The 18702-nt window shown below is 43.8% G+C and overlaps 1 non-coding gene across 1 annotated transcript; it reads left to right on the forward strand.

Annotated features, from left to right (window-relative positions):
• The first annotated feature begins 6847 nt into the window (after nucleotides 1-6847).
• Nucleotides 6848-6920, forward strand: TRNAF-GAA (transfer RNA phenylalanine (anticodon GAA)). Its single transcript has one exon. It is a non-coding gene; the product is annotated as a tRNA-Phe (tRNA).
• The last annotated feature ends 11782 nt before the right edge of the window (nucleotides 6921-18702 follow it).

The raw sequence follows: 18702 nt of genomic DNA on the forward strand, positions 1-18702 counted from the left end.
CGAAGTCTAGATAAGCATCCTCCGCACTCCACAGCCGGTCCAACTGAGCATATTTAGGATCCATGAACTTCCTCCGTAGCAGAAAGGGCTTTCCAGCCGTGATATCTCCGTCCTGACGTAGCTCCTCCTTCATAGCTCTCATCGCAGAGCGAGCATCCTTGGCCTTGGTGGTGGCCTTCTTCAGGTCCTCTTGCTCCGCTTGACCTTCTTTTTCAAGAAGCTCGCAGCGGTCGGTAGCATTCTTCAACTTCACGGCCATCTCGGCCATTTCCTTCTTGCTTCGGCAGTGAGCAGCCTGTTCGGCTTTTAGCTCTTCGGCCACCTTTAAGGCAGCCGCATCACTTTTTCTGGCCTGCTCCTTGGCTCGGGCGAGCTCCGCCCGAAGGTTCTCCATGGCAGCGGCACCATCTGCATCAAGCATACATGTTGTAAGGCACGAGCATCAATCTCCCTTACCAGGTGTCCGCGAAGAAACTGCATACCTGGTGACTCGTCAAGCCGCTTATTGACAAGCGCGATGTCAGCATCCGCCACGTCAAGTTGCCGCTTTAGTTCGGCAAATTCATCAGTCCGGCTAGCCAGCGTACGCTTCGCCACCTACATAGGAAGGACGACATATTATACCTGGGATTATGATCCTCGGCGCGCTGTCATTTTTGACAACGCACCAAGTCTTAGGGGCTACTATCTACACAGGGCGCATTTTATATGCGGAACTGTCAGAAGGTACATCATTTTGCGTACCTCAAAACCCGTCAGTAAACTTCTGATGGCTTCGTGCAATCCGCTCTCAGCGGATGAAATCCTTTTAATCACCATACCCATTAACGCACGGTGATCTTCTGAGATAGACGCTCGCCCGAGCAGATCCTTCAGCTCCTCCGACCGTACACCAGGTGGTGCCGGACTCATCCGATGGCCTTTTTCGAAGGCCGGACGCGGAGGGCTTTGAGGGGACGTACGACTGCCTTCCGGCCCCACCGGACTAGGAGAAAGCCTCCGCGACGACACCTCAGGGTCGCCCGCCTCGCATGACGGTATAGCAGGTGGAGGTGTTTCGCTCTCCATCATCTCCGGATGAAGATCCCCCGAAGATGAGATCTGCTGAGAAGGGCTGAGATCCGAACTACAAGGTAAAATTTCGGTTATCTTCAGAAATAAAACAGGGATGTCTCTTATTTTAAAACTCCCCTCCCTACTTACGGCTCGCTGGAGGGCTGATCTCCTTGGGGAAATAGTGCGGCCGGGGCATCTCCCGGTGCAGGACCCTCTGGCGAAGATTTCTTCCCCCGCTTTGAGGCCTTGGTCTCCAGATCTTCAGAAGCGGTCCTCTTCTCCCCCTGGATGGAGGGATTCTCGATCCCCCCTTTCTTGATAACCTCCTTCGCGGAGGCAGTAGCTTCCTTGTTCTCCCCTTCGCCTTCTTCCAAAGGTGCAGCCTCCAGCATCTTGGCTAACACGGGATCCGGCGTGGTCTCAGGGAGGGGGGGGACACCTTATCAGTTTTGCTTTCGCTATCCACTCCTGTTTAAGGGACAGATCTTTTAAGGGCAAGTTCATGATAAATGTACGGATAGCGTGTCCGGGTACAGGACTACTTACTTGAGTATCCGGGCGATTGCAGCTTAGACCTGCGTCCTCGGTCAAGTCCGGACACATTGCTTGTGATCCGAAGAACAATTGGTACATCTCCACGGGCGTTGCGCCCATAAAATGTTGGAGAGCTCGTGGTCCCTCCGGATTGAACTCCCATAGGCGGAGGGGGCGACGTTTGCAGGGTAGGGTGCGACGAATCAGCATGACTTATGCTACTATGACCAGATTGATCTCTCTCTCTAGGAGGTCTCGAATACGGCCCTGCAACAAAGGCACGTCCTTGGACGACCCCCAGTCAAGCCCTTTATTGACCCATGACGCCAGCCACGGTGGAGGACCCGAGCGGAAGGCAGGTGGTGCCACCCATTTGGTGCCCCTGGGAGCTATGATATAAAACCACTCTTGTTGCCATAGACTGAGCTCCTCTTGAAAAGAGCCCTCGGGCCATGGAGCGTCAGCATTCTTGCTTATAATAGCCCCTCCGCACTCTGCCTGCTGCCCCTTGATCATCTTCGGCTCCACTTTGAAGGTCTTGAGCCACAATTCGAAGTGAGGGGTAATGCGGAGGAAGGCTTCGCATACGACAATGAACGATGAGATGTGGAGGATGGACTCCGGATCCAAGTCATGAAATTCCAGCCCATAATAAAACATGAGCCCCCTCACGAAGGGGTCCGCCAGGAAGCCTAACCCCCCAAGGAAGTGAGATGCGAACACCACGCTTTCACCGGGCTTGGGAGTGGGAATAACCTGCCCTGGGGCAGGCAGCCTATGCGAAATTTCGCCGGTTAGATACCTGGCATCTCTTAGCTTTAGCATGTCTTCTTCTGTAATGGAGGAAGGCATCCACCGGCCTTGAAGGTCGGAGCCGGACATCATCAAAGGTCCGAAGCGCCTGAATCTGGAGCTTTGGGTGTTGGAACTCGAGGCGAGGGGCGGATTCGATTGAGATTGAAAGAAAGGAGCAGAGCCTTGGTCTCTTTATAAAGAGGTTGAATACCAAGGGCCCTTCCCGTGACCGTTTGGGACTCGCCTTCGATAGAGGAGACGTGCCAACGGGCACGACTGGGTTACCCACGCCCGTATTAATGAGAATCCCGGAATAAGGGGACACGATGTCTGCTTTGACAAGACGTGCCAAGGAAACCGCCTCGCTAAATGCGCTGAGGTGGGACAGTAAAAATGATTCGAATAAAGGCTTGGCCGTGGTATGATGTAACGCCACGGAATACGTCAGCAGAATGAATTTGTGTAAATATTATTCTCTCTACAGTGGTATGCGGAACTTATTTTGCAGAGCCGGACACTATCCTTGTGTTAAAAATCTTCTATGAAGTATTCGGAGAAGGAACCCGCCTTGCAATGCCGAAGACAATATGTGCGCCGGACTCATCGTCATTGAAGCCTGGTTCAGGGGCTACTGAGGGAGTCCTAGATTAGGGGGTGTCCGGATGGCCGAACTATCACCTTTGGCCGGACTCCTGGACTATGAAGATACAAGATTGAAGACTTCGTCCCGTGTCCGGATGGGACTTTCCTTGGCGTGGAAGGCAAGCTTGGCGATACGGGTATGTAGATCTCCTACCATTTTAACCGACTCTGTGTAACCCTAACCCTCTTTGGTGCCTATATAAACCGAAGGGTTTTAGTCTGTAGGACGAACAACAATCATACCATAGGCTAGCTTCTAGGGTTTAGCCTCTCTGATCTCGTGGTAGATCTACTCTTGTACTACCCATATCATCAATATTAATCAAGCAGGATTAGGGTTTTACCTCCATCGAGAGGGCCCGAACCTGGGTAAAAACATCGTGTCCCTTGTCTCATGTTACCATCCGCCTAGATGCACAGTTCGGGACCCCCTACCCGAGATCCGCCGGTTTTGACACCGACAGTCCCGGCGGACTATCTGTTCCGAATGACGCAGAGGGACGCGCACCCATGTGGAAGAAGAAATCTATATTTTGGGACCTACCCTACTGGAAATACCTAGAGGTCCGCTCTTCAATCGATGTGATGCATGTGACGAAGAACCTTTCCATGAACCTGCTAGGCTTCTTGGGTGTGTATGGGAAGACAAAAGATACACCGGAGGCACGGGAGGACCTGCAACATTTGCACAAAAAGACGGCATGCCTCCAAAGCAGTATGAAGGTCCTGCCAGCTGACGCCCAAAAAAGGATCCTATCACTATCAACTAATTTGTTACGACCTATGATAATAAGCTCATGAGCTTGGTCTTACTTCACCCTAAACGAAAGAAGACTTCCATATCCAATTTGGGAGCGTGCCACACGAGTATTCTACAATAGCAGGTATTGAAGAATCTGTACAAGAAATTGGAAACGAGGGAATGTCCACAATACCTGGATTTAGTCAGATCCAATTCGAGGGATTTTGTATAGCCCTTTTTTCCTTAAAAAAGAAAGAGTACGGGAATGATGTCCTGAATAGAAGAAGCGGGAAAAGAAGAAGACAACAAGATTATGGCAGGCAGCCAACTCTTTCTATTTTCTTCTTCTTTCTTTCTCTATCTATATATAGAACCCTCGTGTCATTTCTTCTTTTTGGTCTCATATAATTAAGGAATTATATACATATAAAATCCAATATAATTTCGCCTATAAAAGAAGGATTACTTTTCCTTGGTAATGTATAAGAAGCATGATTTTGGGGAATCTCCTAGCTATTACTCAAACAAGCATGAAACGTATGCTTGAATATTCATCCATAGGGACGGTTCTAATCCTAGATGGAAAAATAAATAGAAAAAGAAATCTAAAAAGGCAGATCCTCCCTCTCTATCAAGAGAAAAAAATTGTAGCACCAATAAATCCATGGGATAATATTTGTAAAATAGCTCCATTGAGTCCAATGTTGGTTATGGAACCAATTCCTATAATTATGAAACCCATGTGAGATACAGATGAATTGGTACCCGGGGTACCCCCTTTCGGCTATCTCATCTGCTGTTCCTCGACTCTCAGGAAGGTAAGATCATCAATCAATAGTAGGCTGCTGCTCTATGCAGTTAAAGATGGGATCCAACCTGTTCTGTTTGCTTGTTTCCTAGAATGACACCATCATCCTAGGGTATATTTCAGGAAAGATATGGTCTAGTTCTATACGAATACAGATGGGGGCACAACCATTTCGAGAACAACCAATATATATATTAGAACCCCCTTTACTTGCCTAAGCACTTCTTGGATCATTTTCTTCTTTAGGAATTCTACCAATAGCCATAGTCATAGTGATCATCCTATTCAATTACTTCAACCATTTCCGAGCACCTCATATCATCATTTGATTAAGTCTTAAATGAGACCCTCTAAAGTTTGAGGCAAATGAACGTCCAATCTCCGAAAAGTCCCTATTGTTTCGATTTTTGAAATGGGATATTTACAGAATCCCCATGAATAGGATCAAACCTTATTCCATGCTATTTCCATAAACCAATTAGTAGGTATGAGAGGATTAATGTCGGACCCTCAAGGACAAATGATTGATTTACCTATTCAAAGCAATTTAGGCGAGGGACTTTCTTTGATAGAATATATAATTTCCTGCTATGGAGCTCGCAAAGGGGTTGTAGATACTGTTGTGCGAACAACATATGTTGGATATCTTACACGTAGACTTGTTGAAGTAGTTCAACAAATTATTGAGCGTAGAAGAGATTGTGGTACTATCCGAGGACCCATAAAAAGTGGGATTTGCGCTTGTGGCAATTCTCGAGCGAGCGGAGCTGAAAACAAAGACGAAAGATTTTGCCAAAAATGCGGGGTAGAATTTGTGGATTCTCGGATACGAAGATATCAAATGGGATACATCAAACTCGCATGTCCCGTATTCATGTGTGGTATTTAAAAGGTCTTCCTAGTTATATCGCGAATCTTTTAGATAAACCTCTTAAGAAGTTGGAGGGCCTAGTATACGACGATTTCTCTTTTGCTAGGCCCAGCACTAAAAACCCACTTTTTTATGTTTACGAGGTTTATTCGAAGAGGAAATTGCATCCTGTAACCACATCATTTCTCCCTTTTTTTCTACCCCAGGCTTTGCAACATTTCGAAATCAGGAAATTGCGATAGGAGCAGGTGCTATTAGAGAACAATTAGCAGATTTGGATTTGTGAATTATTATAGAGAATTTTTTTGTCGAATGGAAGGAATTAGAAGACGAGGGGTATAGTGGAGATGAGTGGGAAGATAGAAAAATATGAATAAGAAACGTTTTTTTGATTAGACGCATGCAATTGGCGAAACATTTTATTCAAACAAATGTAGAAGCCGGGGCTTCTTCCTCGAGCCCTGTCATGATCGCGCACTTGACGAAAGAGCCTTACAAGCAGCATTGCCCTTCTTCAGTCACACGATATTGCTGGATCGGGCTTTCGCCCATTGTCCAAGATTCCCCACTCCTGCCCCACGTGGGAGTCCGGGCCGTGTCTGAGTCCCAGTGTGGCTCGCCTCTGCTCTCGATAAAACAAGTCAGAATCAATTGGTAAGGGGTCGACGATTAAGGGAATTGCTTAAACAATCCCAGGCAAATCCTCTCCCAGTGGAAGAGCAGATAGCTACTATTTATACCGGAACAAGAGGATATCTTGATTCGTTAGAAATTTATTTACCTAGCTCAACATATGTATTCTATGCCTCCCTATCCATACCTAGCTACTGACTATGGTACACAACTTTCCTTGTTCACACACCACATGTGGACCTGCCCTTGGGAGGGGAACAACAAATGGAAAGCACTTGAACCCGCTTGGATCACGGCGAGACAGATAGAAGTAGGACGAAGAGCAATAACACGATATGCACGTCGTGGTGAAAAATATGGGTACGTATATTTCCCTACAAACCGGTTACACTAAGACCCACGGAAACACGTATGGGCTTGGGAAAGGGGTCCCCCGAATATCGGGTATCCGTTGTTAAACCTAGTCGTATACCAGTGCCCACAAGAAATCTCGAAGCCACCCATTAATCATAATGGAACTTTGTGCAAAGTTTCCCCTCGGTTCGAATCCGAGTGGCGGCAAAATAATTAATTGGAATTCCAATTAATCATTAAAGAAATAAAAAGGGATTAAATAAAAAAAATCCAAGTCTTAAATGAAAGGATCTGGTTGGAATCTTAAAGTGTGGTAGAAAGAACTACATAAATTTGAAATACTTTAATTAATTTTTAGTCCTTTTAATTAACATAGATACAAATACTCTACTAGGATGATGCACAAGAAAAGGTCAGGATAGCTCAGTTGGTAGAGCAGAGGACTGAAAATCCTCGTGTCACCAGTTCAAATCTGGTTCCTAGCATTGCTCCGTCAGGCTTTCGCCCATTGCGGAAAATTCCCTACTGCTGCCTCCTGTAGGAGTCTGGGCCGTGTCTCAGTCCCACTGTGGCTGATCACCCTCCGTGGGCGAACCTTGCGAAGGAAACCTTGGGTTTCGGGGCATTGGATTCACACCAATGTTTTCGTTACTCAAGCCGACATTCTTGCTTCCGCTTCGTCGACCCCCGCTTTCGCGGTTGCTTCCCTCTAAGGAGGAACGCTCCCCTACCTGGAATTACGACCTTTACCACAATGGTGCCTTCCATGGATAAAATTATTTCGTGGATTGGATTTCACTTGCCTGTCTACGGTTCCCGAGCACAGGGCGTCCAGGGGTCACGGACCGACCATAGACCCTGTTCAATAAGTGGAACACATTAGCCGTCCGCTCTCCGGTTGGGCAGTAATCTTCTTTGAATGCCTGCTCAGTATGAAGGTCCCGTCTGGCTTCTCGTCGAATATAAAGGGTATAATAAATATGCAAGAGAAAAAGTTCCAAAACCTAAAGTCTCATGACTGCCACATGATTATGACGCAACTGCTTCCGGTTGCATTGAGGGGGCTTCTACTGGAAAACGTCCGATTAGCCATTGTGAAGCTATGTGCATTCCTCAATGCAATCTCTCAGAAGGTGATCGATCCAGAAATCATACCAAGGCTAAGGAGTGATGTGGTGCAATGTCTTGTCAATTTCGATCTGGTGTTCCCACCATCCTTCTTCAATATCATGACGCACGTCCTAGTTCATCTAGTCGACGAGATTGTCATTCTGGACCCCGTATTTCTACACAATATGTTCCCCTTTGAGAGGTTCATGGGAGTCCCAAAGAAATATGTCCGTAACAGCGCTAGGCCAGAAGGAAGCATCTCCATGGCCCATCAAACAGAGGAGGTCATTGGGCTTTGTGTTGACTTCATTCCTGGCCTTAAGAAGATTGGTCTCCCTAAATCGTGGTATGAGGGGAGACTGACCGGAAAAGGCACGCTTGGAGGGGACTCAATAATATGTAGGGACGGGCATTCTTGGTCTCAAGCACACTACACAGTTCTACAGAATTCTACCTTAGTGACCCCGTATGTCGATGAACACAAGAACATTCGGTGCTCCAAACACCGAAGCAGTGTGACGATTGGATTACATGTGAACACATCAAGAATTTCGGCAGTTGGTTGCAAACACGTCTTAGGGGTGACAACACTGTTTCTGATGAGCTATACTCGTTGGCCAGGGGACAATCTTCGACTGTATTGACTTACAAAGGGTACGAGATAAATGGGAATACATTTTACACGATCGTCCAAGATCAAAAGAGCACCAACCAAAACAGCGGTGTCCGCTTTGATGCAGCAACCAAGAGGGGGAAGGACACATATTATGGTTACATAATGGACATATGGGAACTTGACACCGGACATGAATTTAAGGTCCCTTTATTTAAGTGCAAATGGGTCAATCTATCAGGAGGAGGGGTACAGGAAGACCCACAATATGGAATGACAACAGTGGATCTGAACAATCTTGGGTACACAGACGAACCTTTCGTCCTAGCCAATGATGTGGCGCAGGTTTTCTATGTGAAGGACATGTCTACCAAACCGAGAAAAAGAAAAGATATGGAAGCGAACACATCATACGATGAGCCAAAGCGCCACATAGTACTTTCAGGAAAAAGAGACATCGTGGGAGTAGAGGGCAAGGTAGACATGTCCGAAGATTATGAAAAGTTTCATGAAATTCCTCCCTTCAAAGTCAAGGCTGACCCAAGCACCCTGATAAACAATGAAGATTATCCATGGTTATGACGCAATAAGCAAAGGACACAAGCGAAGAAAAAGTGAAGACTTTCTCTCCACAACTATTATGATGATGCCTTTGATCTAGAATATCACTGCAGTTACATGTGAAGAAATGAAATGCCTGTTGTAACCGACGAGTTTCCGTATGAAACCCTGATACCTCGAAACAGATAGTCCATTTTGTACACGAAGTGCATCCAGTTTTTGCCATAACCCTCTCAACTTTTTAGCACATGCTATGTGGGTGAAATGATGATGCCATGCCAACTTTCAACCTTTTTTAGAGTTCATTTGAAATTCTTTTCAATTTCACGGTCATATAGGTCAAAAAATCAGTAAATGCATGAAAAATAACAAATGAAGTCGGAATGGGTTGAAAATTGATTATGTGGCTTTGAATGGTGCATTTTGAACACACAAAAAGTCTGGAGTTCAAATAAGTTCAAAAAAATGAAATCCCTTTGTAACAGATGAGTTTTCGTCCGAAACCCTCATACTTCGAAAGAGATTGTCCATTTTGTACACGAAGTGCATCTTTTTTCTGTAACCCTCTCAAATTTTTAGCACATGCTCTGTGGGTGAAATGATGATACCATGCCAACTTTCAACCTTTTCAGAGTTCATTTGAAATGCTTTTCAATTTCAGGGTCATATAGCTCAAAAAAATCAGTAAATGCATGAAAAATAACAAATGAAGTCGGAAAGGGCTGAAAATTGATGATGTATTTTGAACAGATAAAAAGTCTGGAGTTCAAACAAGTTCAAAAAGAGAGGCGCAATGCTCACCTGCACGTTGCTTAGCTTCAGGCCTTGCGAAACTACACATAGCTCCATGCAGTCTACACCATTTCAAGGCCTGAAGCTAAGAAACGTGTAGGTGAGCATTGCGCCTCTCCTTCATCGTCTCTGCACTCAGGGCTTATAAACCACAACAAGTACCTCTCGCTTGGCGAGGTGGGACTAAAAAACAGTTGGAGAAAGAATCAACTAAAAAACTTTATTACCGGTTCATGCCACGAACCGGTACTAAAGGTGCTCGTGGGGCCCCAGCCTTAGAACCGGTACTAAATGAAATGCCTTTGTAACAGCCTTAGAACCGGTATTAAAGGAATCAACTAAAAAGCTTTCATAAACCTCTAGTATTATTGAAACTAAAATTATATAAAATTTATGCAACTAAAATTATCAAAGTATTTTCTGTTCAAAACATTAAAAGCAAAAAGAATTTTCATAAAGAACTTTTTTGTTAGAAACTTTAATAGCAAAAAGAATTATCGTAAAGATTTTTTGTTAGAAACTAAAATAACAAAAAATGTTTTTGAATATAATGATAAAACACAGTAATATTAAATAGCAAGAAAAAGAATCACTCCAAAATCTATTTTTATAGTAAAGTTAATCACAAACTAGTGATTCACACAAATTTCAAAGAATTCAAATTTAAACTAATATTCAAATTTGAAAATTAATGGCACTAACAGAAAGTTTATAATTTTTCTGACCTAGAAGCAAAAAGAATTAAAAAATAAAAGCAAAAAATAAAATAAAATAAATAATGCAAAAAACAAAACAAAAAAACTGGAAAAAAAATAAAAAATGCCGCCTACTGGGCCACCACGGCCTGAATACGACTAGAAACCCAACCATACAGGTGGGCCAGGATTCAGGCCCGTAGAAGGCCCAGTAGGCCCATAGGCATGCACAGAGAGGTTAGGCCCGTAAGCCTGCTTTAGAGAGGAGCTCGACAGCTCAGGCGCACCGCACCTTATAAACAGGTGTGGCTCTCTCTCGGCTAGCGAGGTGGGACTAAACTCTCACCACCACGCCGTTGTGCAAGACCCATTGGTCCCAGTTGGTGGCACGAACCGGGACCAATGCCCACCTTTGGTCCCGGTTCGTAGCACCAGCCGGTACCAATGCCCCCCTTTAGTCCCGGTTAGTGCCACCTACCGGGACCAAAGGTCTCTGCTTCCCGCCCTTTGGGCTGCTGAAAGGAGACCATTGGTCCCGGTTGGTGGTACGAACCGGGACCAAAGGGCTGGATATATAAGCCAACACTTTACAAATTTTCAGCAATTTCTCCCTGACCCGACGCCGCCCTCTGCCCTGTTCCTCGTCGCCGTCGCCCGCGCCCATCGTCGCGCCTCCCTGCCCCCGACCACGCCGTTGCCCACGCCCGTCGTCGCTTCGCCCTGCTCCTCGTCGCCGTCACCGTCGCCTGCGCCCGTCATCGCTGTCTCCCCCGCCCGTCATCACCGTCGCCATCGCCTGCGCCCGTCGTTGTGCCGCCCTGCCCCCGAGCATGCCGTCGCCGCGCCGACCCCTGCCCCGCACCCGAGCCCCTCCCCGCGGCCCGCCATCGCCCCCGCGCGCCAGTGCCCTCGCCTCCACCGCTGTTGTTGTCGTTGTCGTCGTCGCCGTCGTCGACGTCGCCATCGCCATCGCCGTCGCCTGTCGCCCCCGCTGTGAGCCGCCGCGCCTCCCCGACTCTTTTTTTATTAGATTAAATTTTTTGTTAGATTAATTTGTTAGATTAACTTTTTATGTATATATATGTATGTATCGAGCCTGGTTTTGTTAGATTAATTTGTTAGATTAATTTTTTATTAGATTTATATGTATGTGGCTATATATGCATGATGAGGGGGGTGGGGGCGATATACCCCCCTCCCCGATAACTTCAACATGAGGGGGGGGGTCGATATATACCCCTCCCTGATAACTTCTACATGAGGGGGGGTCGATATACCCCCTCCCCGATAACTTCGACATGAGGAGGGTCGATATACCCCCTCCCCGATAACTAGACATGAGCGGCAAAAGTTACATTTTTAGAAAAGTTTTATCTAGGAAGAAGGAAGAAAAAGAAGGAGAGGAAAAAGGGGAGAAAAAAGAGAAGAAGAGGAGAAAAAAATAAGAAGAGAAAGAAGAAAAAAAGAGGAGAAAAAATAGATTTTTTTCTTCTTCTCCTCTATCCCTTCTTCTACATTTTTTTTCTTCTTCTCCTCTTTTTTTCTTCTTCCTCTTCTTAGTTTTTATTGGGAACGAAGGTGTCAAGGATCGCCGAGGGGTCGAGGGTCGAGAACTATGGTAGAGGGTCAAGGGTCGAGGGGTCGAGGAATGCCGAGGGGTCGAGAGGTTGCCTTGTGTTAAACTATTGAAGAAATCCATGGCTTGATCATTAGCCGGATGTAACCGGGGCATGATGGTACGAATTTTTCCAAAGTTATTATGGAATGGAGTCCCAGATAGGATATCCGCTTTTTGGTACGAATTTCAGCAAAGGCCTTCCAAATAGCGATATTAAGAAGGCTCTTATTGAACTTTGTACCAAAAAGCGAATTATCCTATCTGGGACTCTGTTCCAAAATAACTTTGGAGAGCTTCGTACCATCATGCACCTGTTACTTTTGCCTAATGATGAAGACATGGTTTTGTTGAATCCTTTGACACTAGACAAACGTGACATGAGGGGGTCGATGGTTGGGAACTAGGATAGAGGGCCGTGGATCGCCGAGCGGTCAAGGGTCGTGAACTAGTGCAGAGGGTCGAGGGTTGCCGAGGGGTCAAGGATCGAGGGTCGTCCAGGGGTCGTGGGTCGTGAACTAGTGTAGAGGGTCGAGGGTCGCTGAGGGGTCTTCTATATGTCACGTTGTCTGTCAAAGTATTGAATAAATCCATGGCTTCATCATTTGTCGGAAGTAACAGGGGCATGATGGTACGAAGTTCTGCAAAGTTGTTCTGGAACGGAGTCCCAGATAGGATAATCTGCCTTTGGGTACGAATTTTAGCAAAGGCCTTCCAAATAGCGATATTCGGAAGGCTCTTGCTGAACTTTGTACCAAAAAGCGAATTATCCTATCTGGGACTCCGTTCCAGAACAACTTTGAAGAGCTTCATACCATCATGCGCCTGTTACTTTCACCTAATGATGAAGACATGGTTTTGTTGAATCCTTTGACACATTTAGAAGGTCTCCACCTTCCGTGGATTTCCATGCTAGGAGGTCTCCACCTTTGGTGGATTTCTATTTATATGATGAGTATAAGGAGATGTCTCTTTATGAATTTTGTGAGATTTGCAAGTTGCCCTTTTCGGGCAGCGTAGAGGAACCACATCGTAACGATGTGGAGGGGTTTATTGATACAATTGCTGTAGGGGAAACTAGGAAGGTCTCCGACACAAGAATTACTAGCATACACTTTCCTGTTCTACGTTACTTTGCAATATTTGCTAGTAGATGCTTAATTGGTCATGGAAACTGTGGCAACCTAAGTGCCCCTGCTATTGTTATTTTGTGCCATGCCTTGTTCCGTGATGACACATTTAGTATGGGCTCTATTGTTGCAAAGCGGTTAAATCTTAACCGTACTAAGGGCCCCATCTTTGGAGGTATCTTCGCCTCGCGCCTCACTGCATATTTTAACATACCTATTAGACATTATGAGAAAGAAGAAAAGTTGTTGCCTCCTGTTTTTCTAGACTATAAGAGTATGGTAGCACATGATTTTATCGTTAAGAACAAGGAAAAGATGCTTAAGTACAAGCTGATATTTGATAAAAATCACCCGGAGACTATTACTTTGCCTGCTCCTTCCTTGTTTGACTTATCTGCAGGCAAGTACCTTGTTCCGCCGGAGGCCATTCACGCCTACCGGAACCCCACATCAGCTACAGAGCCAGATCCGGAACCACAATTTGTTCCTTCATGCCAGTCTGTTTACCAGTGGGATCCGGAGGAGATGGCCAACCACTGGCAACCCGAGGCTTCTTCTCAGTATGACCCCAACTACAACTTTGGATATCCGCCAGGCTAGCCGTGGCAGTAGACCAACTTAGGCCAAAAACCTAAGCTTGGGGGAGTACGTATTTCTCACTGACATTACATTCATGTTTACACACTCATGCTAGTTGTCGGTGCTCATACTTTTTCACTGTAATATCCATGCTAGTTTATTTTACTTTTTACGCTTTCTTCTTATGTGTTTGAAAAAACCTTAAGAAAACCAAAAAAAATTAGTTGTAGCTTTTAGCTAGTTTACTTTCTTGCTTGTAGTAGTAGTAATTAAAAGAAAACCCAAAAAGATTTCCTGTTCTTTTGTTTGTTGGGAGCTTTCCCGTGTAAATAGTTTTATTTCTTTTCTTTTCTTTGGGGGTCGATAGGAGAAAACCATGATGAAAATGTTGAAGTGGCTGGCATATGCATTATTCTTGATTTAACCAAGAGCCCATATTATCTTGTCTTCTCCTTTGTATTGAATGCCTGCAGATTCCAGTTTAGTCCAATGCACGTGCACTATTATTATTATTCACATCGTTCGGTCGTGCAAGTGAAAGGCAATTATGACGATATATGATGGACTGATTGAGATGAGAGAAGCTGGTATGAACTCGACCTCTCTTGTTTTTGTAAATATGATTAGTTCATCGTTCCTGATTCAGCCTATTATGAATAAACATGTTTGTAATGATAATTAGAGATTATAGTTGCTTATGCCATGCTTAATTAGCTAGGAGTTTATAATGGTTTATCTTGCGTGCTAACATGCTATTAAAATGGTTGTGATGTGGTATAGTAGGGTAGTATCCTCCTTTAAATGATTCGAGTGACTTGACTTGGCACATGTTCACGCATGTAGTTGAAACAAAATCAACATAGCCTTCACGATATTTATGTTCATGGTGGATTATATCCTACTCATGATTGCACTCAATGTTTATTAATTTTAATGCATGTTCATGACTTGTGTCACTCTCTAGTTGGTCGCTTCCCAGTCTTTTTCTAGCCTTCACTTGTACTAAGCGGGAATGTTGCTTGTACATCCACTTCCATAAACCCCAAAGTTATTCCATATGAGTCCACCATACCTTCCTATATGCGGTATCTACTTGCCGTTTCAAGTAAATTTGTATGTGCCAAACTCTAAACCTTTAAATGAAAATTTGTTTTGTATGCTCGAATAGCTCATGTATCAACTAGGGTTGTCTATATCTTCCATGCTAGGAGGTTTATTCTCAAGTGGAGTAGACTCTGCTCCTCACACACGAGAAAATGGCTGGTCACCGGGATGCCCGTCCCATGCTTTATGCAAATCAAATCAAAATAATTGCAAACAAAACTCCCCCGGGACTCTTGTTAGTTGGAGGCACTCATTGTTTCGAGCAAGCCATGGATTGATGCTTGTTGATGGAGGGGGAGTATAAACTTTACCATTCTGTTTAGGAACTGCTTATAATGTGAGTAGCATGGAAGATATCGAGATCTCTCGGTTGTTATGTTGACAATGAAAGTATACAGCTCAAAATATTATTCATCTTTATTTCAAAACCGAGCTCTGGCACCTCTACAAATCCATGCTTCCCTCTTTGAAGGGCCTATCTATTTACTTTTATGTTGAGTCATCACCCTCTTATTAAAAAGCACCAGCTGGAGAGCACCGCTGTCATTTGCATCCATTATTTTTAATTTTTATTGAGTATGAATGGATCTCTTGTACCATGAATTACAATGTTCAGTCAGTCCTTGATCTTTAAAGGTGCTTTGCATTTATGTTTCGCGGTCTCAGAAAGGGCTAGCGAGATACCATCTTGTTATATCATATTATGATTGTTTTGAGAAAGTGTTGTCATCCGAGATTTATTATTATTGCTTGCTAGTTGATTATGCCATTGATATGAGTAAACATGAGACCTAAATGTTATTGTGAATATGGTTAGTCATAATCTTTGCTAAAAACTTGAATGCTGGCTTTACATATTTACAACAACAAGAGCAAACAAAGTTTGTAAAAGTTTTTTATCACTTTCAGTTTGTGAACTGAATTGCTTGAGGACAAGCAAAGGTTTAAGCTTGGGGAAGTTGATACGTCTCCAACGTATCTACTTTTCCAAACACTACCCCTTGTTTTGGACTCTAACTTGCATGATTTGAATGGAACTAACCCAGACTGACGCTGTTTTCAGCAGAATTGCCATGGTGTTATTTTTGTGCAGAAACAAAAGTTCTCGGAATGACCATAAAATCAACGGAGATTATTTTTGGAAAATATAAAAAATACTGGCAAAAGAATTAAGGCTAGGGGGCCCACACCCTGTCCACAAGGGTGGGAGGCGCGCCTGCCCCCCTGTGCGCGCCCCTGCCTCATGCCCCCCCTGGAGCTCCACCGACCTCAACTCCAACTCTATATATTCACGTTCGGGGAGAAAAAATCAGAGAGAAAGGTTCATCGCGTTTTACAATACGGAGCCACCGCCAAGCCCTAAGCTCTCTCGGGAGGGCTGATCTGGAGTCCGTTCGGGGCTCCGGAGAGGGGAATCCATCGCCATCGTCATCATCAACCATCCTCCATCACCAATTTCATGATGCTCACCGCCGTGCGTGAGTAATTCCATCGTAGGCTTGCTGGACGGTGATGTGTTGGATGAGATTTATCATGTAATCGAGTTAGTTTTGTTAGGGTTTGATCCCTAGTATCCACTATGTTCTGAGATTGATGTTGCTATGACTTTGTTATACTTAATGCTTGTCACTAGGGCCCGAGTGCCATGATTTCAGATCTGAACCTATTATGTTTTCATGAATATATGTGAGTTCTTGATCCTATCTTGCAAGTCTATAGTCACCTACTATGTGTTATGATCCAGCAAGCCCGAAGTGACAATAATCGGGACCACTCCCCGTGATGACCATAGTTTGAGGAGTTCATGTATTCACTATGTGTTAATGCTTTGGTCCGGTACTCTATTAAAAGGAGGCCTTAATATCCCTTAGTTTCCAATAGGACCCCGCTGCCACGGGAGGGTAGGACAAAAGATGTCATGCAAGTTCTTTTCCATAAGCATGTATGACTATATTCGGAATACATGCCTACATTACATTGATGAATTGGAGCTAGTTCTGTGTCACCCTATGTTATAACTGTTGCGTGAATAATCGCATCTGGCATAATTCTCCATCACCGATCCAGTTCCTACGAGCTTCTCACATATTGTTCTTTGCTTAGTTACTTTACCGTTGCCACTGTTACAATCACTACAAAACTACTACTGTTACTTTTGCAACCATTACCATTACTTCCATACTACTTTTGATACTAAATACTTTGCTGCAGATATTAAGTTATCCAGGTGTGGTTCAATTGAAAACTCAGCTGGTAATACTTGAGAATATTCTTTGGCTCCCCTTGTGTCGAATCAATAAATTTGGGTTGAATACTCTACCCTCGAAAACTGTTGCGATTCCCTATACTTGCGGGTTATCAAGACTATTTTCTGGCGCCGTTGCCGAGGAGCATAGCTCTATTCTTTGAGTCACTTGGGATTTATATCTGCTGGTTACTATGAGGAACTTGAAAGACGAGAAAACCAAAATTTATCCCTCAACTACGAGGGGAGGTAAGGAACTGCCATCTAGCTTTGCACTTGATTCACCTTCTGTTTTGAGTAAGCTTGCGACACCTAAACTTGCTTCCGCTATTAATTCTGATATGTCGCATGTTATTGGTGATGCCACTTCTGCTATGCATGATACTTATGATGAAACTACTTCTATGGTTGATACTACTGTGCCACTCGGTGAATTTCTTGATGAACAACTTGCTAGGGCTAGAGAGAATGAAATTATTGAAACTGATAATATTGATGAAAGTGATGATGAAGATTCTCCCCCCTAGATATGAATTGCCTGTTGTGCCTGAGGGTTATGTTATGGATGAAGAAACTGCTACAGACTTTCTTGCTTGCAATGATAGAAGTGATCTTAAGAAATTATTAGCCAAGCTTAAAGAAAAAACTCTGAATGCTAGAATGAAATATGATCCTGCTTATGCTACTTCACCTATTTTTGTTACTGATAAGGATTATGATTTCTCTGTTGATCCTGAGATAATTATTTTGGTTGAATCTGATCCTTTCTATGGCTATGAATCTGAGACTGTTGTGGCACATCTTACTAAAATTAAATGATATAGCCACCCTGTTCACTAATGATGAGAAAACTCGCTACTATTATATCCTTAAATTATTTCCGTTCTCATTAAAGGGTGATGCTAAGATATGGTTTAATTCTCTTGGTCCTGGTTGTGTGCGTAGTCCCTAGGATATGATTTATCACTTCTCTGCTAAATATTTCCCTGCTCATAAGAAACAAGTTGCCTTAAGGGAAATATATAATTTTGTGCAAATTGAAGAAGAGAGTCTCCCACAAGCTTGGGGAGGCTTCTCCAATTACTTAATGCTTTGCCTGATCATCCTCTCAAGAAAAATGAAATACTTGATATCTTTTATAATGGACTAACCGATGCTTACAGAGACCACCTGGATAGTTGTGCTGGTTGTATTTTCAGGGAAATAACTGTTGATCAAGCTGAAATTCTATTGAATAATATGTTGACCAATGAAAATAATTGGACACTTACTGAACCAACTCCTAAGCCAACTCCGAAGAAAAGGGGTATTCTATTTCTCAGTCCTGAAGATATGCAAGAGGCAAAGAAATCTATGATGGAAAAAGGTATTAAAGCGGAAGATGTTAAGAATTTACCTCTTGTTGAAGAAATACATGGTCTTAATTTACCGCCTATTGAAGAAACACATGGTCTTGATAACCCGACACAGTTAGTAAAGGTAAATTCTCTCTATAGATATGATAAAGCTAAAATCCTGCCTACTAAGTTTGCTAGCCAATGTTTAGATGAGTTTGATAATTTTATTATTAAACAAGAAAACTTCAATGCTTATGTTGGTAGACAATTGAAACGCAATGCTTATATGATTGAACACTTGAGTGATTATATGTCTAGAGTTAAAGGTGAACTTAAACTCATTAGTAAACATGCTTCTCTGGTTACCACTCAAGTAGAACAAGTACTTAAAGCTCAGAATGATTTGCTCAATGAATTGAATAGTAAGAATAATGACTTTGCTGTTAGAGTTGCAACTAGAGGAGTAAAGTGACTCAGTAACCTTTG

This window comes from Triticum aestivum, chromosome 7A (assembly GCF_018294505.1).
Source record: "Triticum aestivum cultivar Chinese Spring chromosome 7A, IWGSC CS RefSeq v2.1, whole genome shotgun sequence".
Classification (NCBI taxonomy): domain Eukaryota; kingdom Viridiplantae; phylum Streptophyta; class Magnoliopsida; order Poales; family Poaceae; genus Triticum; species Triticum aestivum.